General features: G+C 43.1%; 1 protein-coding gene across 2 annotated transcripts in view; it reads left to right on the top strand.

The window, feature by feature from the left end:
- ldlrad3 (low density lipoprotein receptor class A domain containing 3) overlaps window positions 1-25,798 on the top strand; it is a 78,591-nt gene that overhangs the window by 49,882 nt on the left and 2,911 nt on the right. The window lies entirely within an intron of this gene.

Below are 25,798 nucleotides of genomic sequence, written 5' to 3'. Positions count from 1 at the left end.
AGCTGGCAGAGAGAGAAAAGAGTGGGAGGGAGCGTGAAATGGTGTAGGGGAATATAACGGCCGTAGACTGAGGTGTGGGAGTGGAGCGTAATAGTGCCAGTTTATCAGGAGCCAACGCACACTTGACAGGCACGTATAGGGGAGGTCGCACATGTCAACGACCGTGGGTTTGAACTCCGGGAAAGTTTCATGTTTTTGTTTGGGTTCGGCCCGAAGCATGTTCGCGGAGGACCGCCGAGGGAGTTGGTCTGCGAGAGAGGAAGGCCGAGCAGTTGGCATGATGCTTCTAGCTGTTGGCAGCAGCCCTGAACTGAGCGGGCGCGGCTTCCTGTTTCCCTTAAATTTAATCACAGATAAAATAGTTTTGTAAAGGCGGACTGTGTGCTCTAACATGGAAATGAACAAACCGGCGGTTTGCATTCAGCTTTCTGTGCTCTTGTTTCATCTCTTGTCACCCTTTCTCTCCCCCTCCCACTCACCAAGGCTAAGTGTCAGTGCTTCCAGAGCTCTTGTTGTTTAAGGGTCTCGCTTCCATTGGCTGTGGCCTCACGGGGGTGGGGGTGGAGGTGGAGGGGGGGGGCACTCCCGGGGCCGCGGTCTGCATGAATCATCCCCCCCGTCCTTGAATCAGGACCAGTCAGCCGCCGCCGTTCAGGCTCCTGTAAATTAGCAACCTAAGCCTATCCTCGCTCAGTCACCATGGTGACGCCGGTCAAGTGACGACCTGCACCCACCAACTAGTGGAGTTGAGGATTTCGCTCTGAACAATAGCTCCACTGTGTTGCTGTTGGATAGAGCTGTACTTTTTTTTGTAATGGTGCAATATATCAGAGCAAAAGGCTTGAGACAGAGTTTAGTTTATCAGAACGCTGTATAAGACTATGAGACAGGACAGCCAAACAGTTTTCGTCCTACAGCAAGATAATGACGCCCCTTATCCCTTTACTAAAATGTGTTAGATTCATGTTAATGTGCATTTACAGAAATTAATTAAATTTGTAGGGGAAAATGAAAAATGTGTATGAGCAATGTCAAATCAACCAAAGATTTTGCGTTGCAATGCCTCTGTGGAGCCCCTAGGGGTCACAGACCCCCGGTTGAGGACCTCTGCTCTAGGCTTTAACCCCCGTGGAGCTGGTTTGTGGTGACCTGGAGAGAAGAGTGAAAGCAAAGCACCCCACACATTTCTGGGACCTTCTGCTTACATTTCAATAAAAATGAGAGAGGAGAGATGACACGTTAGTGATTTCATACCAGATTAAATGGAAGTGCACTGTCAGGTGCTCAGAAATGTAATGTGTGCAGTTAGAACAGCTTGAAAATCTCTCTAATTTTGAACATTTACCCCAGCGAAGTTCAGCCCGTGGATCAAGCTGCACGTTTGTCTTATTAGTCAATAAGAAGACATTTGTGTGGATCTGAAAAGTCTGCACTCGGTCGACCGCTAAATCCTGTTGCCAATTTACTGAAGGGAATGTTCTGCAGCTTAGGCGGAGGATTTCATTTGTTGGAGAAGTGATTTTGAGAAACTCGGGAACTAATGGAGAAGGATCAAAATTACTCATCTTTGTGTTGGGCTCTGTTCAAGTGGAAGATTTTACTTCTGGACCGAGTTGGAAATGAATCCTGGGTATCATTCTGCGAGATTTATTTTAGATTTGAAAAATACGTGCCAAGAGGGACAGAGAAGCAGCATATTGTTAAATAGAAAATCTAAGTTATTCATCGTGAGCATGAAACTAGATGGTGAAAGCGTGTCTTTCATTATCTCGTGGAATTTCCACCAGGCTGTCGGAGCTATTGTACAAGTTTTGAAACTTAAGATTATCTTTTATTGATTGGTTGAGGAATGATAGGTATTTACTTGGTAACATTTCCATGTCTATATTTAAATATATAGATAGTTTGCAAGAAATTGATGGAAAAAGTGCAGCTCTCCTGCAACTCCTTGGGATTTAGGCATTTTGTATAATACTTTCCCAGTAAAGTGTTACTCTAAGGTGGTTCTTCTACTTTAATAGTGAGTAAATAAATAGAGGCGGTTTGGACCAGCCAAAAAACCCAAACAATTAGAATACCTAAGTGACACTATAAAATGTCAAAATCACAAATAGGACTAAAAAACAGGCTCATTAGCTCACTGATTTATGCCTCTACGAGCCTCGCATTTGCATTTGAGTGCGTTAAGCCCGGCCTCAACTGCTTGTATTTCCCTGCTCCATCGACACTTGGCTTGAAAAGCGTGCACCTCTCCGGCCCCTCGGCACACACTCGTTGCCTGTGGGTTGACAGGAGAAAAGGAGCTGAGATCACCATGTAAACCACGTGGCGCTAGAATGACGTCTTCGCTTGCTTTCTTTAATTTCTCTCTTTCTCTAACCGCTCTCTAACCGTCTGTATCATTTCAGTATCAACCTTCACGGAACACTTGCTTCTTTTATTTACTTTTTTAATTTTTTTTCTTACAGAAAATGTGCCTGCCTAGTCTGCATTGTGAAAACTCCACTGGGGCTCACAGGGCCATTATCTTTTTTGAACAATGTCACATGAAAGAAGAGAGACCCAGAGGTTTTGGGGCTGCAGCAATACCAGATATTGACAGCTCATTAGTCATCTCGCTTAATCCTCCGTAGCTGCGGCAAATACTTTGACTGCTCCTTAGAAAAAAAGTTTAAAGATTATTAATGAAGTCCTTAATTAGTTCAGTGTTCAGTTGAAGGAGCTTAAAAGGGAAATACAGTATAATCGCTCCTTGTTTTCTCCTGGAAAGGATTCCAGAAGTTTTCTTTCTTTAATCTCTTTTTGCACTTCATGGCTAAACAGTAGAGGAAATGCTGCTCTTGCAATTTTTTTTAAACAGCTTTTAGTTTAAGCTAAAAAAAAAAAAGAAAAAAAAAAAAGGAGAACATTACAAAACCAGAGCAAAGCAGCGCAGTGAATAGGATTTCATTCTCTTGGATATCTTTGATGAATGTTGGGGAAATTTAGATAGCACACTTTTTCAAAGATGGTTATATGCCCAGAGCTCAATTTAATTTTAGCCCGGGCAATTTTTTCCCCGCCATATTATCTTTTCTCCCGGAATGTCTAATGCGACCATCCATAAGTAGCAGAGTCACTTAGTAGCGATACAGCTCAAGTGCACTGGAGTAAATCATGGTGTTAAACCTGAATTGGCCTCACAGATTTGGAAGGATAAAAAAAACTAAATAAATAAAAAATGAATAGGGAGCGGCATCTTGTGTTCGAGGTTATCAAAAGAAAAAAAAAAGTTGTATTTGTTGTGCAGCTTCACTTTTCGACTAAGGTGCATGGAGGAGGAATATAAATTGTTAAAAGGTCAAGACTCCAGTCGCATTCGTTGGAAATGGAACAGCTTTATTAGACTGACCTTTATTAGACCTTCATCAGGGTAATCCAGAAACACACTGCAAAGGAACATTTAAATAATATATGAAGTAAGAAAAAAAATGGAAATGGGATGTTGAAATGGAAATAACCAATCATCTCATAAGCCCACAGGACAGTCTCATACCTCCACATACATACACCAGTCAGGCACAACATTATGACCGCTGACAGGTAAAGGAAATAACATTCACCAATACAATGACAATACAATGTTCTTTTGGTAAACCTTTGGACCTGACATTCCTGGTGATGTTACTTAGACATGTACCAGACACCCCCACCTCATTGCAATGACACTCGTTGATGGCAGCAGACATCCCCAGTAGGATCCAGCCTGACACACACACACACAAAAACGGTTTAGGAACAACTAAATTAACATGAAAAACAGCACAAGGTTTTTCCCTAAATCCACCCTCAGCCACAAACAACATTCAGCAGGACGCCCTCAGGAGGCCCATGTCCATTCTCTGATGAGTCACATCTGTTTTGGAGGGAGACTTACGCAATATTAGGAAGGTGGTCATAATGTTGTGGCGGATGGGTGTATAATTCTGCCAGTGAACAAGTGTGTTTAAGGCATATAGAGTGGGTTGGCGATATCAACGTGTGGTTTCTGGCCTATCATTGAATCGAACAGGCAAAAGAGAGGAAGGCTCAGTAGCAGTACAGGTGAATGGTAAAGATATATAAAGGCAATAAAAACAGTATGAACAGGGCACACAAAGGTGTGTGCATACAGAAGAGATAAAGATTGTTTAATAAAATAAAATAAAAAAATATGTATTTAAAAGAAAAGATAAATGGTCCCACTTATTAAGGCTACAAATCCCCAGTGATTGGCTGCCTGGTTTGCGAGGTATTATTTAGGATTTGTCTCACCAAGAGCATCTCCAGATACTGAGCACTTTTAATGCCTTACCATGATTTATTTATTAGCTAATCTGACAGAAACCAATCTTGAGTTAATTACTAAGTGGCAGCTTCATCCGGTTTGAGAAAACATATTTTTTGAGCGAAGCATTCGATGTCAGTTAGCTCCAGCCGTCATGGAAATATTCCTGCAAATATATTTTCCTCCAATTGCGTAAGCGTGCCTTCTCCCAGCGACATGCGTGCCGGGACCCAGGTGCGTGTTTTGGCGGTGATAAAGGTGAGGGCGCAGTAGCGCGAGCGCGGCTTTAGACGTCTGAGGCTCCGTGTTTGTGTTTGGCTTGAACGCATCCATCAGGGAAATGCAAAATGAAGGCAGCCTTAAGTGGAACGAGGGTAAGGGAAGAGTGCCCCGGAGAGAGAGAGAGAAAAGAGGGATTGCATGTCAGAGAGTGTGAGAAATAGAAATGTGAGAGGAGGGTAAGGGCCGTCGGGATGAGTAGAATATGGGATGGAGGAAACAGAAAAATGCGAGTGTGAAGACGATGGAGCGGAAAACGGGGAAGGAGTGATGGAGAGCAAGGGGGAAGCTGATGGAGATGGGGGATTAGGGAGAGTGGCAAAGCCATTGAGGAAAGAAAGATAAAACCATCTGGAGAAAAAAGGAATCAAGGGGATGGACAAAGAAGCAGAGGGAAACAGTGGAAACAGTAAATGGGGAAGGGGTCATGGGTGCCCTCAGAGGAAAAAAAAACAGCAAGAAGTGTTAAAAGAGGAGGTAAGTGGAGGAAAAGATGAGAAAGCATTCAGGAAGCGAGGTGGCTGCATGGATGGGAATAGACAGAAACCTGAGAGGCAGGTGCAGGAAGCAAATATAAGAGCGGTGCAGAGAGGAGCACTGGGGAAGGGTACAACAACAAACTGAGTGATCAGGATGAGTGGATTGAAGACAAGCCAGAGTGGTGAGGTGGGAATGAAACAAAGCAGGTTAGACAAAAGAAGAAGGAGAGGGAAGGGATGAGCACAACAAAAACAATAGGAAAGAAGTCTGAGTGATGACAGGGGAGTGGGAGGAGGAGAGAAAAAAAAACTAGAGTAGGACATTTTGAAAGGGGGTCATGTTTGAAACAGCTTTACTGTAGTTAGTGTATGCAACAGTGGCCTCGTTCAATTACTGAATTACACAGTCACTCTCAGTTGCTGAAGTCTCTCTTTTTTTTTCTTATTCTTCTTTTCTTTCACCCTGACTCTGTCTGCTCATGTACCATTAGCCACCCATCAGCATTTGTCAGTTTTGGCATTTGGCTCCCATCTTCACCCTCTTCTCATCACTTCTTCTTTTTTTTTTTTTTTTTACAATTTCACCTCCTCCTGCCCCACTGTCTTGACGCGCCTCGTCGTGGGCTTTCTCTTCCCGCCTCTTGTTTTCTGCTCTGGCAGCCTGTGGACGTGTTGTTCAGATGTGCAAGACTTAAATGGAACACTAGCAATGCTAATGCCTCTTTTTATTTTTTTTTCCAAATCGCTTCTGACACCTTCCTTGTCCTTTTTTTCCTCCCTCTATGTCTCTTCCTCGCCCATTCCTTCGCTGTCTATTGTTCTCATTGTTGGATTCCGCTGCGAGGACAGGTTTAAGCCACATTGGAGGTTGAGGGAGCCTGCGAGAGCAAAGCTGCGAGAAACGTTGTGAATAACAGTGAGGGATGTTTGTGCTGTGTTTCATCTAATGGTTAGTTAGATACGAGGGTTCCAGATGTTACACTGTTACAGAGACTTTATATCAGATATCATCAGGGTTATTATCAGGGTTTCAGATGCACTGCACTGTGCAAAAGTTTTGCAGAAAACACAAGTTATCTGTAGAATACAGATAACTCGGATATTGGAAGCTTTTCCGAGCTGCATAAGCTCAGATTTAACCCATTGAAATTACTGATTTCTTTTTTTTGCAGCATGTTTAAATGTTTCAGTTTAATATATAGTTGCTAAAAGACGCTGAGCAGCCATTTTAACTGATTGTTTTGATGTTTTCATTTCCATTCCAGGTCAGTAGAGCTAAGAGTCACATTTATATGCATCAGATATCACAGTGGAAATTAGAAAAACATAACTAACTACAAGAGATATGAATGTTCTTTGTGTAGAATAGAGGGTGGATGGTGCAGCAACTTTTTAAACTTCACTTTTCATCAGGTAGTCATCATCAGTTTGGTGAGGCTAAACCTAGCCTCCTCAAACTGCAACATTGTTGTTTTTTGATTAAAAAAAAAAACAAAACAAAACACAAATTTGAGCTCCATAGATCTTTAGAGTGTTCTCTCTGCCGCCTACGGTCGTATTTGTTGTGATGCAAATTTTTGACTGCTGGTAAAAAGCACTTCTATATAGTATTCACGCCATAGTGCGCGGTTCTAATCGTCAAGTGCTCCTTTTGTGTGCCCTTCCTCTGTTTGTGCTGAGCTATTGGCTATTTCCTTGTAGACTATGCACAATGGATGTGGATGTTTACACCAGCTGGCTGTATTCCTGAGAGATTGCCTTCGAGTGGTGTTTTATAGTTGCAATAGCCCTAGTTTCTCAAAGCGGTTTCTTCCAGCTCTTCCAGTCTGCAGGGAAACCTTTTAGCAGTATTAGTACAGAAACACCATCGCAACATGGAACTGTGATTTTCTTCTTTTATTAAGATTTATTTTCTTCTCAGTAATTCTGAACCTTCTTAATATCTTAGCATATTCATCTTGCACACGGCACCAAAAGTACAGCATGCTGATCATTTATAGGTCACTTATTTAGACATATCCCATCTCTATGTTCGAAACATTAGAAGTAAGCCTCACTTGTCATGCTATGCACCGTTCTTACCAGGCTTGTTTTATTCTCCCACATCAAAGCAGGCTGCACATAAAAAACAGAATTAATTAATCTAATTATTACTGGACATAAATGGAATGACATTAGTAAGACTGCTGGGGGCAGAAAGTCAAAAATAAAGTACAAAATATTTGCAAAAACCCATTTGCTTTGTTAATTGCCGTAACTTCTCCAAAGTGACAAAGTGATGATGCCTGCCAGCATGCACTGTAAATTATTTTATGTGGATGAGTATTACTCTAAAGCCGCTGTTTGTACCTGCAGTTGCATCATTCCGTCCACCACCCTCCCTTACGCATTATCCTATGACTCCTGCTGGCTATGGATGATGCAAAGCTGGAAGCAGAATAATTAATTAGACGGTCATAAAGTTGACTCTCATGCGCTGCATGCCGCGGCGTGATGTGTGGTCTGCCTCGGCTGCAGTTGTGTGGGAGAGAGATCGTGTTTCTGTGTTACAGAATGAGCACATGCGGGGTCTGAGCTTGGCGCTGATGGATGGCCTTGTCGGTAAATGTGCGTTATATCAAAAGCATTAATTACAGGGATGAAACACGTGCATGTGTGTGAGTCCATGGATGGGGATCGATTACGCTGGAAATGATGCAGACGTGAACGTTAACATGTACTGCGGCCGGCTGCTATTGATGTGGAGGAACCCATTAATGCGGATGTCTAATTCTCTTGAGGCTCCCGCTGAGAGTAAAGTGCACGAGGGATCAACAGGCCGAAAGAAATAAATCGTTTGATCGGGCCAGGGGAACAAATACATAAGGGACAGAAAATGAAACCAAATACTTACTGAGCAGAAAATATGATGACTGCTGTTGATAAAGATGGACAAGACAGGCATTGCAGAAGCATGAACTCATGAATGATCAAAAAATATCAAACATATTCACTTTCCTGCTTCTAAACTCACACTTTGAGGCTGCACGTTAACCAATAAGCCACAGGGCTTTTGTGCAGACTTACATACACCATATAATATAGTGCATAATTAATTCTATAAGCATTGATCCGAGTTGCCGGTGTTGTGTTAAATCTTTCCCTTCAGCAACAAAATTATTTTCTTTTATTTCCTCCTCTTTAATAAAGCTGCAGTGTTGGGGCTCCAAAGAGCATTGATAGCCACATTATTCACAGTTGATCGACCTTTGCTCTCAGCCTTTTTGGTCTTTCCTACTCTTTCCACTTGATGTGCGAGAAGATGTAAATGGTTGAAAAGAGGAGAAAACATGAGATGCATTAATGGTTGGGTAAGAACATACCTTTTGGTGTGGAAAATCAAACGGGTTCATGTCATTTTTCACCATCATATGTTCTTGGTAGTTGTGTATGGTCTGCCTGCTTCTGTCTCCTCCTTGCTTACCCATACGTAAAAGATCCCTTATCTCGAGGAACGCTTTGGGAGCAGCCTTATCTCTGGCCTCCAAGTACCAGCCTACCCTCAGGCACTGACACCCAGTCCCTCCACCCTCCCTCAACCCTCACGTTCAGACAGTCTGCTCAGCTCGTCTGAGGAGTAGCTCAAACAGAGGTCATTGATTCCACCCTAGCTGAACAGAGATATGAGTAAGGGCCGTAGACCTTCAGCAGCGGGCTGTTGTTTGACTTTGATAAACCACACAAGGGCTCCGTACACTTCCACCAGCCTGACCAGACCTATTGTTAAAGGAGAAGGGATTAAATGGTGGAATGAGCATCAGGGGTCTTGTTCTGTTTCCTAACCAGGAGGAGAGCAGAGCAGAACCGAAGCCAGGGGAGATCTGGTATTGTATGTGGACACCGATATGTTGTGTGTGTGTGTGTGCAGTAGACCTTTTTGGTGATGCATTACTGTGTGTGGATATATGTACAGGGAGCATGTGAGTATATGTGTGTGTCTTTGCAGGTTTTATCCCTGTTGATCAGAAGCCAAGTCATGGTCCGACCTCTCTGGACTCGTGTCCTCTCTCCAGGCTCAGACTAACGGTGCATGGCCTGCCAAGTTAAATAGGGTGTGTGTTGAGACTGGCGGAGGGAGGCGCTCTCTGCTGTGGCTGTGCTATATCTTCAGAAGGCTGTCCGTCCTGGCCTTCGTGCTTGAATGACCTTTACTCTTGTAGGTGCAAAGACAAACAAACAGATTTGTAATATGTACATTTCCATAGATATGTTAACTACCTAATCAGGCCTGATAACCCCTCGGTTGAAAGTCACACAGTTGCGTGGTGGCTGCATTGAAGGGGGTGACTCCAGGACAAAACATCGGTGAAGGGAGGTGCCCACTTGAAAACCCCAATGATGTGCCGCATACTGCCTACTGCTGTTGGCTAGGCTAGTTAGCTGGTGTCTTCTAGTGTTTTACTTCCGATCTTGGCAGAGGGGAGAGGTGTTGGTTGAAGTGTAGTTGCATGTCCCATCACTTCTTACCTGCTGCTGTTGGCTAGGCTAGTTAGCTGGTGTCTTCTGTTGGTTGCTGGTTGGTAGCTGACTGCTAGCCTGCTGGTCGGTTTCCCAGTTGGACTAGGCTTCTAAATGTTTTTTGCCTCGAATCTTGGCACAAGGGATTGTAACATCTTATCCTGTGTATTAATGAATATGAGAGCAACACTCAATTTTTGATGAAGCTAGGGATAGGGTAGCTGTTCTACTGCAGAGACAGCCAATGAAATAGGATGCTAACAAGGTAGCGCCAGGCTGTTGCATCTCCCAGTACCTCTTTGACTAACAAGATTGGAGTCGATGTACCATCCAGTATGAACAAAAACTGTAAATGAAATGATGGCAAGCGACCTTTGAAGAGCGCTATGCCCACTTTACTTTAGCACAAATCGACACCCTCTTAACCTTGTAGATCATCATGCAGGTGGATTTTTAGATGATTCCTGAACTGCATCAGTTCCTGGATATGGCCCATGTCTGTGTGCGATGCAATGAAAGACGTACGTCATGCTGAGAAACAAACATCATATTCCAGGACAATATGACGAGAAATGAGCAACTCCATCCTATGCATTCATTTTTTTGCAAACCATTTCACAAATTGCTTCTTTAATCTTATGTGAAAGCAAGCTGCCCTGCAGATGGCCTCTTTCTACACTTTAATTAAGAAATGTATCTCTATACATCTTCGTTAAACCTGTCTGTGCAACTTCAATCCCTGCCCTGAGAACCAAATCAAATTCTTTCCTCTCGAGACTCCACTCACAGAAACACTCTCCTGTCTCCACTGTTCTCAGTCGTTGAGTTCACACAGAGGAATACAACGCTTGCCTGCTCTCGCATTCATTTTTCTTGGGTGTATTTGTGACAGTGTGTGTTTTTTCTTTCAGTGCAAAGTTGCAAAGTTTACAAGGACCAAGACAATCCAACATAAAAAATGAATTCAGTTCAGTTTGTTGCAGACATTCTAGGTCGCTGATGTTTTTATTTAATATAAAATAACTTCACAGCTCATTATTTTGTGTACTTGAAAAGGGAACATTAACTGTTGTGCTGCTGACCCATTCTCGAATGGGGTTACAATCATGTTTTTTTTTCTGAAATTAATTGCACTTTAACTATGCGTTCAAAGCAATTTACTTCTCTAAGAAAGAGTTTACACGTTGCTCACAAATACATTTTTCATATATTTTTTTTTCTAATCTATTTTCTCTCTTAGCACACGGTGTCACTGCGTGTGTGTCATCATTTCAGCAGATACAATAGCTCACACCACAGCGACCATTTAACTGGCTTTAATCTCAGCCGTGGACCTGCCAGGCACCCGGGCACTTTGATATAAACTCAGCTAGTGAACCTGTGAGTGGCAGCCAGAGAGTGACTGATCGCTTAACTGCCACTTTTGGGATCAATAAAACTGACATCTGACTACGCTGAAAACTCGCTCACTCAACTTAAATCAAGTGGCCATAACCATTCACGAGTTTGATCTCTGTGTAGCGCGGGTATGGAGACAGCTCCCTTCGGAGGACTGAAAAACACCGGCAGTCTCACGTCGGGCCTTTTAGACGAGGATATTGTGACAACTGTGACAGCTACTGTATGTTCATTTCAAACAAGTTTTATTTTGAAAGGAATATACCAAGTGGTTTGCAGTTTATAGGATTTTCCTACACACCACTCTTTACTATTGCATTTGTTAGCTTTTAGTTTTTAGATTCACTTTCCACCAGTACACAAAATTGAGTCTGCTACTTAAATGGAATTCTTTTCTTTTTTACGATAGAAATGCTGCCTTTTCAGGCTTCTTCCACACCTGGTTTATAGCCAGAAACAGCTACTATAGGCTCACTGATAGCACACCACATATGGTAAACACTAGTGTATTGTTTGTATTCCTGCTGAGCACCTATCCATTCTTGAGTTCCTTCCTTCATCTCCATCGTCATCACCCATATGCTGCTTTAAATTCAGTTATTTCTGAGGTGCCTTTTTGAAGGCTGGGAGACGATACTGACTGAGTAACTGGTGTAGGATCGGGACATATTTTCAAGTACATTCATCAAGATGAATTCAAAGCCGCTGATGACACATAAAACCTAGAATGAAATATGATGATAATAATAATGTTATGAAATAATTTTGATTGGCAGTAAAGCTTAAATTAACGGCGAGGGGAACAAAAGATCTGAAATAATGACTGAGAGACACAAGAATGGAGGAGCGTCATTGAAGTGAGCGAGCACAATGGGAGCAGAAGATTTGTGGGATGCTAGCGGCGCTGAGCCATCCTCGCTGTTGTACTACCCGGTTATTAGAAGACTAGTCCTGTTGCAGTACAAACATCCTGCTGCTGCCACACTCAGTAATAAGGCTTAGTTTGAAATCGCGTCCTTTCTCCTTTACTGTGTGCCTTGAAGAAATTCAGTTTCCCCTTTCTAACCACATGATAGCATTATTTCCTCATCAAATATTACATCCTCATCCTATTGTTTTTATCGCCACTGGCACCGTCCCCATTCTCCTCATTCAGTGTCCTTGCATTTGACTTAATCCACCTTAACCTCCTGAGACCCAAGCTTTTATTTGGTATGCATTTTTAATATCTTTGAGGTAGTTGGGATTAGTAGGACAAAAGACGTATAAAAACTAAGCATCATCTCTGAACAGGAAGTAGTCTTTGGGGAAAAAAAACAAAAGAGTCCTCATATGTGGACACTGGGATTTTTACATCGTTTATTTATATTATAAAAAAGTCACCAATTTGTGACAAAATATAACTGTTTATTTTAATACCTAAACATGGCTGTGCAATGACAGAATTGCAAACAATGTCCCAAACAAACAAAGTCCCAACATCCTCAAATGAGTACTTGCTAATTAGCCAAAATTGCTAATTTGTTAAATTTGCACATCATATCAAACTAGAGACGTTAATAACCATAAATAAATAAGTTTTAACCTTTGCTACCACTAGATAGCAGGCCAAAGTGTCCACCAATGAGGACAAGGGGTTTAAATGAAGCAGAATAAGCTGCAATAAAACCTAAAACTTAACGTCCCCATATGAGGACGCGTGGTCTCAGGAGGGTAGATAACAGAATGCTGGTGGAAATGGGTCAAACTTGGTATATGTGCCACACTGTATGAATAATTTTCACATGTTTGGATGATTCTGTATTTTCAGTTTAACATCAGATCTCTTTCTCTGAATGGCAGCCAGAGCTTGTCAACATTCAGCCCCTGACAGACAGTTGGCCCAAATCAGTATCTTGTCACTGAGGCTGTCAGATGAGTCTGTGTCTCCTCTGTGACTCCCCCACGTCATCCTGCTGGTTGTTTTGCCAGTGTATCTGCAGGCTATAATATATAATAGTCTCCTGCAGAGGCTGGTTAAAGCCCGCAGAGCTTATCCCTTCACATGCAAAGAACAGGACCAGAGCAGGACTTTTAATCTCCGCAGCTTTATCATCCATCTCCATCAAATCTGGGCTTTTTTTGGCGCATGCGTGTTGCGAATGTTGAGCTCTGTTTGTGTCCGACTCCCAGGCTCGCCTCCACCCCTCCACTCATTCCTTACTCACCTTTTGGCCTCAAAGAACAGTTGCCATGGAGACCGTAACCGTCAGGTTTGGTGGGACGGGCTTACAGTCAAAGCCTCCCAGTGATACTGAGCAACCTCCCGCCCTCCACATTCATCTTTTTTTTTTTTCTCCTTCCAGAAAAAATAGCCTACCCTTAACAAATAAGCTACTCCACCGAACCCTTTTCTTCTGTTCATTTGAAGCTCCGACATCCGGGCGTCAATAGAGACACGCAGCGTGGCACAAAAAAAAAAAAAAAGAATGAGTGACACGTATTTGATGCTGCACCTTCTATTGAGTCTTGAGTCTCTAAGATACAGAAACTAACGTGAGGTTTCGCAGCAAATCTTTTCACGGAAAGCCTTTTATTTATGGACATACGTCAGAGTCTTTATCCACTCTGCTACAGTGGCTGGCTACTCTTCTGTCCCACTCCTCACCACTCTCCATTTATCCCTCGTCCTCAGCTACATTAAATCTTTTCCATTGTAAGTGGAACCCTTTCTTTTCTTCAAACCAGTGGTTTTTTGTTGGATTTCTTTCTTTTATTCATTGCATTTTATTTTCCATTCACTTTTATGTGCTGCTTTAAACCGCATCAATTCAAAGAGCTCCTCCAAACTATTACAGGCGACATTTTTAAGTACTAAGCATGAAGAGGGTGGAGCTCTCCGATGTCTGTACCAAGGTTTGTCCATCACAGTAAAGCAGATTAATATGGACTATTATTATGCAGCCACTATTTAGCCCCTCACATAGAGTAAGTGCTCCAAAATGTTGCTCATCTTCTTTTCACTTCAGCTGTCCAGCCATTCCCATCCTCCTCCTCCACTCTTTACCTCGTTTGTGGAGGTTTTCTAGATGCTGAAGACATCCATTAACTCCAACCCACCTCCCCTCCACTCCTCTCCTGCTGCCTACCGTAAGCGTTGACTGAGTGTTATGGGGGGTCTGATAGTGGCAAGCAATGGAGCGGACAAGTTATTACAGGACAGGCAAATAGGGGCCCGATGGAGCATGAAAACCTCCTCTCCCTAAAGCGCCCGCTTGCGCACATGCAGACACACATACTGAGGAATTATCAGACTGACAGGAAGAAATGCAAAATAAAAAAAAACACATGCAAGCACGTACAACATACAAGCCACGCTCTCGGCTCTCTTTTCCAAGAAGCTATAAAGACTCTGGATGTATTAATGAGAAAAATCACAGGCGGGCTTACGCAGTGCTACGCGCATGCAGCCTACCCGTTCTTTCTCCGTGCATGCACGCTAACAAGAACAGACATATAGTACATGAAGGGCCACGGCAACAGGAGCACGGTGACAACATGTGGCATGAATATTAATAATAGGATACCAAAAGGATCTGGAACTGCACTGTACACTGCAGAGCGGTTAACGTGCTTCCTTGAGTGACTCGACAGCTTTCAGCCGGTCATTATTTCACGTCTCACCAGGGGACAGGGCAATTTATATCATTATTGATGCAATATATATTGAATCGAGTTGAACTGAATTGAAGATTGTGAGAGATTGAGAAAATGGGTTAGAAATTTAATTGGTAGTGATAAAATTAGAGTGTCCAGTGCAATTGTCGACCAGCCAGTCTATAGCAAGCTTTAATAAATTAAGCTAGCTCTGAAGTCATTGCATGAAGGCAGCTCAGACAGCGATAGAGAAGCTCTTAGGGCCTGATTTACTAAAGGTTTACGCATGCAAAAACGTACACAAATGCCATTACAAGGACTCATCTACTAATGGTGCGTTCCATTTACCTTGGAGGGCGGAATTCGGCGCTGGGAATGACGTCACACCTGAGTTATAGGCATTCCGGTTAGAGAAGTTTGAAAACTAGTACATGGCCGTGTCAATGAAAGCGCTTGCCTTGTCCAAATATAACTTGGGGTTTTCAATAATTAAATTCTAATTCTTGATATTATTGCTGTAATGTTAAACTATATTTAGGCTATTTAAGCTACACAAATTGTGAATCGAACAGATGTTGAGGTGAATTTACAAGACCACACGAGAAAGAAATTTCTAAAAATATTCAAAAGTTTTAATTGTTTAATGTAAATGCAGAAAAAAAAATACACTATTAATCAGAGTTTGCAACGCCAATGGTGTTTCGCACAGTTTTACCAGGCTGTTGCTTTTGACCGTTGTTAGCGTGACATGGGCTTGTACTTCTGAGTACAAATGGCACCCACCGTAAGGTGGCACGCAATCCATTTAGCATGATTTTTTCTTAACGAATATGCAGATGCAGACGTTTCTGACAGAAGGCATAAAATATTGGGGCGAAGAAGATGCAAATAGATTACTTAGCGCATGCAGTGTGATTTATCAAAGCGGAATCAGATTGCGGCGACTGTTTTTTGCACCTTTATTTAAAGCCGAGTATTAACTGGTGCAGCAGCGGCATAAACGGCTGCAGTTACTGTTGTGAGGAGGCGGCGTAGGCAGAACTAAAGGCAATGGAGAGAATTAATCTTTTCTGCTTGTGTCAACATTTTTGGAATTAATTGAGACATGTCACCTATTAACTGAGACACGTCACCAATCCAGCAATGCCATTTTGGAGCATCCCTCTTTTATTCGCTGAGGTTTTATCATGAGCCTTTTCCTTTGTTCTTCTTATGTCTTGCCGTCTTTTAGCCTCCCATATTGCGTTTCTCCTTACGTTAATACTTTCATTCAGTCCACTCTCCTTTTTAGTAGATCACCCACAACACGCAAAAAACATGCGCAGTCTATAAGCTTGTGCACGCAATTTAGCGTCCGTTATTTGGGATATTAGCAAATCAGGCCCTTAATTTCTTGTGAATACGCTGCGTCTGTCACTTCTTTCAGACGTGCAGAGAAAGCACCAAATTTCCTGATATCTTCCTGATGAAATATACCTTAGTGTTTCGCAGGCTCTTATTGTAGTCAGGGTGCCTGTATCAAGAGCCATTTATCAGTGCTGCCTGAGTAGACACCTCTCATCTGTAAGATACAACACACAAGCAAACACCATACATCTTGAGTGCCCTGCCGAAAACGTGGGCCGGGTTGGAGGCGAAGCGCGGACCACGTTCATGTGTGGAATTAAAACGTTCGATCTGTATCTGCGTTTCTTATATAGAAGATTAGAAGATTGTATGTTAATGGAAGGTAGGAACATACTATCTACCACGAACGCTATCGGTGTGCGACCGAGTCAGCCTGGCCGCTGCTGGAGTTGATCTGGTCTATGGAGTGATTGGATTGCATTAGATAGTGTCGTAAGCTAAAAATAAAACCACTCAAGGGAGCTCTTCTCTGTTACAACACCTCTCTTCTCCAAAGTCAACAAGACAGCATTGAACCTTTCACACTTACTCCAAAAGACTAATTCCAAACGCCTCCTGAGGAGACAGGAAAAAAAAAAAACAACACATGAATAGTATTACCATGGTTTTTTGCATTGCATCTTTTCTGGCAGCGGATACACCTCCAGACTTGTCACATTCTCACTTGTTTGCATAGTGTGCATGAAAAATGCGACCAAACCGCAGTGCAGGCAGAATGCTGCACTGTAAATCCAGAGTGGCGCTTGTGTTACATTCCAGATGCGGGCTTAAAGTTTAAATGCAGGTGTAAACTGGGCCTAAGTGCGATAAAAACAGAACAATTTCAGTTTTTGTAATCCCTTTTATAGGGACCGCAGCCGGCACATCCACTTTTAAGAGTTTGTTTGTCACCCTCTAGATTCCACTCCGCCGGCCGTGGAGTCTGAAGAGAGTGAAGGCACGAGTGCACCCAACAACAGCCCACTTTCTGTTTGTAATTCCCCCCCTCCCCGCAACCCACCACCACCATGTGGCGCGGGCTTAGTTAGCTCGCTTTGGAGCAGGATGAAAGGATTTCTGGGATGCTGTTTGTATTGTTTCTTCTTCTTTTTTTTTTTTTTTTGTTTTTTACACGCATCAGGGTCTGAAAGCAGTGCGTCTGTGGACGTGTGAGGCTGTGTGAGCTTTTTTTTTCAGGTGAACTTTCCTCGTGGAGGCGTGTTCGTGACAGGCGTGTACTCAGGCATGAGTGTAGGGACGGTATGTTGATGCAGTGCCTGTTTGTGTGCAAGCCAGATGGCATGCGTCCCTCCTCACGCTCCTCAAACCCCTGCTCGCCCTCCCCCCCAACTCTGGTTGCCCACCCAGTGCTAACTGATGAGAGCATGTACAGTATGTGCGTGTGTGTGTGTGTGTAGCCAAGTAAAACTGTGAACTGCCTGCCCCCTAGTGCTTCGCCTCTTCTCTTCTCTTCTCTTCTCTTCTCTTCTCTTCTCTTCTCTTCTCTTCTCTTCTCTTCTCTTCTCTTCTCTTCTCTTCTCTTCTCTTCTCTTCTCTTCTCTTTCTCTCAGCTCCAAACCTGTAATTAGCATCGGAGTGTCTGCAATAAGAGAGAAAAAAAAAAGTGCTGCTGTGACAAACCCCTAGAAGCTGAAGGAAGCAGTACTCGACACGTAAAAGCAAACCCTGGAATGCTGAAGCCAGGGGATGATTACCCCACACCTCCCGCTGCCGCCCACCCTACTTTGGACTCTTTTTAAAGCTGGTACTTTGTGAATGTGAAATGAGCCTTCAGTGCATAGCGAAAGTACAGCACATCTGTGCACCCGCTATCTTTTCTCCCGGGAATGGGCCCGGAGGAGGGGAGGGATATCTCCATTCCTTTTATTCAGAGACGTTTTAAGTGTGGCGATTAAGTTATGTGGAGTCTTTTAGTGGTCCGTTTTCTTTTCATTTTATTCTGCTCATTCAGCGTCGGATGAGCGGGTTCTGACCGTGGTTAGTTAGCGTATTCTGTGGCAGGTAGCCGATAAAGATAAAGGATGGGCTCCATTATGAGGGAGGGAAAAAAAAATAGTTTGTATCTCAGCAACACAACACAACGGCATGTCGGCTGTTGATTTGCAGCCTAGTTTGATTAAAGACAGACAAAGGAGGGCCTCAGCGCTGGTTTTAATCACTGCATGCTCGATAGCTTATTGTGCACCAACACTAGCCCTCACTTTGCTTCAGTAGCTGCATACAGATATCTGTGTTTGTGGGCATGTGTGCCCCAATATTCCGTCTCATCTTGTTCGGTTGCAGCACTCTCACTGGATTTCGGGTTTTCATTTATTGCAGCTTAGAAATGTGTTGATGTGAAAGTTTCCTCGCGTATTGCTCATGAACTTTGAATAAGGTAAATCTCTGATGCTGAAAAAAATACAGACACCAAAGCACTAAAGGGTGTACGTGGTCATGCATGTATTTTTTGTGTTTTTTTTTAATGTTATTCATTCTCGTTCAAATGAATAACATTAAAAAAAACACAAAAAATACATGCATGACCACGTACACCTCATTCTACGGAAGCCCGAAGCGGCCATGCATTCATACATATTATTTCCTCCGTTTTTCCTGTGATAACAAGTTCATTTCCTCAGTTTTCTCGAGATCTTGCGTTATTTATCTTGTTATCTCTGGAAAATACCTTTGTTTTCTTAAAGAAACTTAATCAGTATCTAGCAAACATTAAAGCACTATACAAACAGCTCTCCTTACTGTAGACCTATTAAGTTAAATATATAGAAATTTTGAGAAAACAGAGGAAATAAATTTGTTATCACAGAAAAACGTAAAAAAAATAAATAAATAATATGTGAACGCATGGCTGCTTAGGGCTTCCGTAAGATGCTACTACAAAGAATTGTGGACAGTGTAAAAGAAATATCGACCACTCTGAAGCCTTACATTTGACTGTCTTGGTCTTTTGGAGCACTAAACATATGGAATGAGAAGCAAAGCTGGAGAGGAGTGAAGTGTTAGAGAAGCTGTGCTCACACAGTGGCAACTTGTCAATCGCAAGGTAGAACAGAACAGAACAGAAGTAAACAAAAGCAACAGTGTGGTAATAAATATAAAAATTGCTCAGAGGGAAATGTTGGCTCATTCATTTTCCACCAGAGAAGTGAGCCTGTATCCCGTGTAATTGATTTTTCCTCCATGTACCGACGCATTTCAACAACGGCATCAATTGCAGCTGTGCGATGCTGCTGTGATGCTAGGATTTGAGTGTCAAACTCTGTCCATTTCCACCTCATGCTACAGGTGGGGATGGAGAAGCTCCTGTCGCGCACAGATTTGTAGAGAAGCTGCGCTGCCATGAACTCTGTGAGGAGGAATTTAGTGGACGCATAGAAGAGAAACTGTAACAAAAGTAACAATCTCATCACTATGGATGTGATACCGATACTAGCCTCGGTATCGCTTATCCAACTTTTTCAACCTCTAAATATCAAGAGTGTTTTGGATATTTTACAGTTAAAAACAAATCTCAGCTGCGCTTCATGTTCAGCAAACTACTCCGTGTAATTGCCACATTGTTTCTTAATTCCTGTATACTTGCTGTTTCTTATTATTTATCTGCCACTTTCGTACACTGTGATATAAATTGTTCATCATCTAGAATAAGTCAGTCTTGCCAACAATCGTGAGTGATTAAATTTTTAACCTGATATGACTTCAAACATAAACGCTTGACAGGAACGGAACTCGTTTCAGTCCCTTTTATTTCACACCAAAGTGGAAGGATGAAGGAAGTGGTGGAAAATAGAAAAGAAAATAGTTTGCCGGATTTAGAAAGGAGGCTCAGAGACATTCCAGGCAAAAAGCAGTGCGCTCCTGGTAGTACAGGCAAACAGCGGGGGGTCTCTGTGACTCTGCCTCCTCCTGTAATAGATTTGTGGCTAGTTTTGGAGCAGTGTGTGTAGACTTGAAACGCTGGAGAATGTGCTGCTTTGAAAGACTCGGAGGTGCATCTTTCCTTTCCCCAACCTTTGTATACTGTTATATTTTCTGTGCCTCTTTGTCTAATTAATGGTCCCTTTCTGTGTATTTGGTGTGGTAAAGGGAAAGTTAATTTTCCTTTGCTGTTGATAACCATCCTATTGAGTGCTCGATCCAAGCTGAGTGCAGCTGTTGTATATCATAAAGGCAGGGTACATGTCATCTCCCTGACAGTGAATCACTGACATGAGGAGAACACAGTGAAATAGCAAGTCGACGGGAGAGGAGGGAGCAAAAAGCTGAAAGAAGGGAGAGGGAGGCAATAGAGGGGAAAGCAGGGGACAGCAGTAGTGGAGGCGAAGGGGGGAGGAGTGAGAGATGGTGAGATGTGGGGAGAAGGCACTCCGATGTAATTAAAGTGGCCTGGTTGAAAGGCTGCACCTTGCACCTCCGCCCAAGCCTCCCCATATGGAAGGTTCATGAGTTTATGAATAGAGTGTAGATGCAGTGTAAGAGGTGCCAGAGTGAGCCTATTAAAGTGGAACACATATGTGTCCGTGGAGCCCCTTTACAGCGTCCTTCACACCTCGGAGTAAAAGAATCGGAATAGTGGATTCTTTCATTTTCCACTTGTCCTCTAGAGGGTCACACGGGGGCTGAAGACTATCGCAGCTCTAACACAGAGAGACAGACAACCATACACACTCACATTCACACCTAATTCAGAATGAGCATGTCTTTGAGCTGTGGGAGATAGATGGGGCACAGACGCAAGGAGAACATGCAACATCCTAAACAGAAAGGCCCCAGTCGGCCTGTGGTTTCAAACCCAGAACTTTTTCCTGCGCGGCATCAATCCTAACCACCACCACCCCTGCCACCCCCTGAGTAGTGGAAGTATTTCTCTTAAGCCCCTTTTTCATTGAACAAAAAACGTTTTTCGTGCAATGTGAACAGGAATGCCGCATCGACCAACTAATTTACATGATGACGTTGATGTGGCTGCCAGTCACATTCTGATTTTGTCACTGCACAGCCAGTCAGACTGTATCACTGTAGAAGCTCCAGGGCTGTGAGCAGCTCAAAAACAGAGCTTTGGTCTACTCCCATAAGAGGCCGATCTCTGAAGATTTTTGTCCATTTTTTCAATCAAACAAATCAAATGTGTTGTTACACGATCGGAAGTATATAGATGAATTAGCCCTACGTCATGTTTGGAAAATCCCACCGGGGAAGCATGCGTGGCTGTGTTTATATACAGTTTGTATAGCAACCTTTTTTTAATCTATCATGTGAGCGCACTGGCAAGACCATGAGATCCGCAAGCTGCTCTGCATCCATAGAGAAGAGGAGATTCGGCGCACTTAAATGTGTAATGATGATGTTGTCAACGCAATGACGTACATGTACACGCGGCTCTCACAGAGGGAGAGCAGACCTGGGACTGCCGGTGATGTGACAGCGCACCAAAGGCGGGTCGGCCCAAGTCTGAAAATCCTGTGTCAACCCGGTATTTTCGATGTGAAAGGAGTATTATCTTCACTTTATTCATTGATCAGTACCTCGCATGAGTCACCATTTGTCAATTATTCTTAAGGAAGTATGCTACCAGTCAGAAGTTGTAGAACACTCCCAACATTTCTTTCTTTCTTCTTTTTCTTTTCTTTTTTTTTTTTTTTTTTTAAATGTTTATAGTTTAATGTCTCATTTTACTCCCAGATGAAGGCATAGACCAAATAAACAACTGAAGTTTAAAATAAATCATGGAATCAATATATATCCCAAAATATATTCTAAATTACACAAACCAGCTCCATCAGGTTAAAGTCTAGAGACTGAGCCGTCTAGTCCATGTTTTCAAGCTTTCCATCTTGTTTTTATCCTGAGCTAGTTCTGGTAGAGCTTAGGCTTAAGTTTTGGGTCATTATCTTGATGTTGGATGAAGCCCTGACCAACTATACCAGAGGATACTTTGTCCAGTTTCGTATTACAGTTTATTTATTAGTTGTAGCCACCTACTTCCATCATTTCTCTATTACCTAACTGTTAAGACTTCTCTGCTCCTCTTTTCTTACTACATTACCCCCCATTTCTTTTTAATGCCAAACAGCGCTTGTATGAAAATAAATGGGAAACCTCTTCACTTTGGACTTTCTGAAATCCGCAGTGTACAAGCAGCTTTGCGGCATAAATGTACCCAGGCCTTTCATGTCGGGTTTGACGAGACACCAAAAGCTTGTAGCAAACTTTGATGTTCAGCTTTGATCATAACATTTCCATCAAATGAATTAAGTACAAAGTAACACTGTTAGAGATGCTAGTACGTCATGCAGCAGTGGGCAAAGGTTTTAATCACTAAGGATTTCCAAAACCTACAGCTTTTAATTCATCCATGAAATCGTAGTTGCAGGAAACAGAGAGACCAAATCAATATTTGGTGACACCACCTTGTGCATTTAAATCAGCACCAGTCCTCCTGGTATGTTTTCACGGCAGGCGGGTGGTTCTAAAAACACATCTCAGAACCTTCGGATTTAGACCGTCTGAGATGATCCTGTCTGTGATGCTTAGATTTCACTTCTCTTCACTGAAGGCGTGTGTTCTGGGTGTTCTCCTGCTTCAGAATGAATCTAGGTCTGGTGCCGTTCTCATGGTATTGCCTTTTGGACATAAATCTGAACATCCAAACCCTGTGCTGCATTATGTCATCGCAGCACTTTGCTTTGAAGTACAGTACTTTGAACACGACGTCGAGGATCAGCTCACCTATTCTGTTCCACTATTCTCTTTATAAATGTGTGAATTCATTCACGAGCAAGGTTTACAGATAGAACCGAGAAGCTACATCCTGAGGGCTGCTGTCAGTGGGTTAATGTGTGGAGTGTTATTATTCTCTTTCATTACCGTTCACAGACCCCATAACCTATCTTTGCATGTGCCAATCGCGCCTCTCTTTGTATCGTAACTACAACTCACGGCAGAGAAATCGTCTGAAAAACATAATACATGGTTCAATCACACACACAGTGGGAGGGGGACCTCTGTCCTCCGACACAAACTGAGGCTGCTCCCGTCTTCTTTTCTCCCTCTGTCTTTTCATCTACTGTGTGATTTGAAACAGCCTTTCAGGCCTCTATCACTAATGTACCGAAGAGACTCTCATTGTTAATGCTACAGCCTTATGAGTTTCTTTTGTGTGTGTGTGTGTGTGTGTGTTTTTTTTTCTCTCTGCTCCCAGAGGACTGCACTGCGACCTGATAGTACGCATAGGTTTGCAGTGGTGGGATCTCTTTATTTGTTCTTTTTTTTACTAGGTAATTATGGAAATAGTTCTTCTTTGTTTTCGTCCTACTCCGCAGAGAGTCCAGTTCATAATTAATTGGTAGCGTGAAGGACTGGCCAATTTTGAATCACAAGGGAGGGGTCGCGGGGGGCTCGATTTATTGGCTGGTACGTGGTTGGGGCAATCAGCGGGTGGAGCATCTGAATTAGATTAGATTTAATTAAGGCATGGGGCCCCTGCCTACACGCTGGAACATAAACGGGCTGTATGCCAGGGTGGTTGTTGTTGGGAATTCAACGCCATGCGCGAGCACACTTACACACAGCAGATACTCCCCTCCCGCCCCAGGCCTTCAAGGTCAGGTAGACACAGGAAACCTGCAGCGTGATGTCTGGAAGAAAAAGACAACAAGCTCCAAACAAAACAAAAAAAAACTTTCCTTGCTGGTTTGTCTACACAAATATTGAGCTTTCAAAATCCTCATCATTATACTTTTTTCTTATTTTGTAATGATGTGTACGGTGAATAGAAGCGTGCAGCCAACATCTGGTTCACCTAGCTTTGCATAATGACTTGAAACAGAGGAAAACATCTCATCTGACTCTAAATAAAGTTTTATCTTTTATATATTCCACGAGAAGCAAGACATTTGTTTTCACTGCCTTGGCTGTTAGAAGGAGAAAAAATGTTTCTTTTGGCCAAGTAATTTATACTTTACGAAAATCTCCAAGTGCCGAAATCCATCACAGTCCTCGAAGGGCCTTCCCAGTGTAGCACGCGTGATAAGTATTGTGGAAGATGCAGGAAAAGGACAAGGGGAGGCGCTTTTATTTTTATTTTCAAACACCAGCAAGTTGTTTTGACGTCAGTCTGATCCGTCACGTCATTTATTCAGCACGTGCCCCTTGGCATCTGGGAGCTAATCGTGTGGCTGCTGGCATTTCCACTTTTCCACATAACCCACAGCAACTTCTGAGTTCTGACCAATCACAGAGGAGTAACCAGGCACGCGAGAAAAAAGTTCTTCCTGGTCCATGTGTTGAGAACAAGCTGCAATTTCCAGGAGTCTCCACTGGTAGCCTCACTTATCCATGGTGACGTGTAAGCATGTCATTTTAGAACGTCGTTGGCTCACTGCCTCGTCCTGCTTCCAGTCTTCATGCTGAGCTAAGCTAAGCTCCTCAAATTTGGGACTGCACCTTTAATTCCACACGGGACCCTCTGCCGGTGCATGATTTGAATTCCAGTTTCCACATGAACGCAGTGTGAATAGATGTAGAGTCAAAAAATTGGAGATCCCTTTCACAAGCATGTTAGTTGGTTCCGCTCTGTGGATCGGGGTCACGCTGGATGACGTTTTATGGAGCTGTGCACGTTTTGGCCTTATTCTCCGAGGCTGTGTAGCTCTACCTTGTAAATGTGGAGGGAATCTCTACTCGGTGCTGAACACAATATCCCCAAAGAGCCTGTAACTCTGTATAAGCCCGGAATACTTCAAAAAGCTCCAAAAAGTCTCGCCTTCTCACTTCACAGTTTCTGGGGATCTAATCCTTACAGATGGAAGCATTTTCAGACTATTGATTCGACCTCTGCAAATCTTGTAATGGTCATTTCCTGGCAAGCTTTCTGGTCAGTCACCTCAGCTGTCCTCATGCTGGATAGTGGACTGAGAACTGAGCGTCTTCTGAGGATATTAGGCTTTAATGCACATGAAACCTCGGCACGGAACATACAAAGTGTTTTGAACTTTTCATGAGGCACACAGATGTTTGATGTTTACATGCTCCCTGAGGCGTTGGTGTAATTTGGACTCCAACAGCATCTGTAAAATACTGTTGGGAAACTCGTTCCTCATTAGCACATCCTTTCTGCTGCTCTCTAATAAATGGGATTCCTTCCACTCGCTCTCTGCCTCCCCTTAATACAACAGCGCTGCCAGCGTGTATGATGAACAAAAAAAAAAAAAAAAAAAAACACTTTCGTTAACCTATCCCGAGTGCCTGATTGAAATTCTCACGCCGTAATATCAGTCAGCAGAAATGTTTAAGTGCTATTCCCTCATCCTATCCGGAATAATAAGCTGCGGCCCTCTCTGGCGTTACAGTAGTCCCTCTCCTAATTTCAAGCGGCGAGGTTGGCTGCTCTGCGTCTGTTACTGCTGGCCATGGCTCACATCGTGAACATTAAGTTCCCTCGACTCCTAAGTAGTTTGCCGACTTCCCCCTTCCCTGTGACAAACACGGTAATCTGTGACGGCTCCCCCGGAGTTCCTCTGCCTCCTCTCGCCTTCGATGCAAAGCGACCCAGGTTGCATTTTTATCTGAAAATGCTGTAAGCTGTTCTGCCTTCACAAAGAATGTTTTAGCCTCTTGGTTCTTTCCTGCTTAAAAGTGGGCTCTTACTTTTGGACATCAATAGTGGCCTCTGCTCTGGTACGCGGAGGTTGATTTGTTCTCCTCGTCTCTGGCAGCCCATGGGCTGAGGCTGACTGCTGTTATGCTTATTATGTAGCGCTCTCGTTTCCTGGAGAGGCCGCCGCTCTCGAATCGC

This window comes from Mugil cephalus, chromosome 10 (genome assembly GCF_022458985.1).
Source record: "Mugil cephalus isolate CIBA_MC_2020 chromosome 10, CIBA_Mcephalus_1.1, whole genome shotgun sequence".
NCBI classification, from domain to species: domain Eukaryota; kingdom Metazoa; phylum Chordata; class Actinopteri; order Mugiliformes; family Mugilidae; genus Mugil; species Mugil cephalus.
Note: the sequence above shows the minus strand (reverse complement) of the source record. Positions and strands in the feature narration are given on the sequence as shown.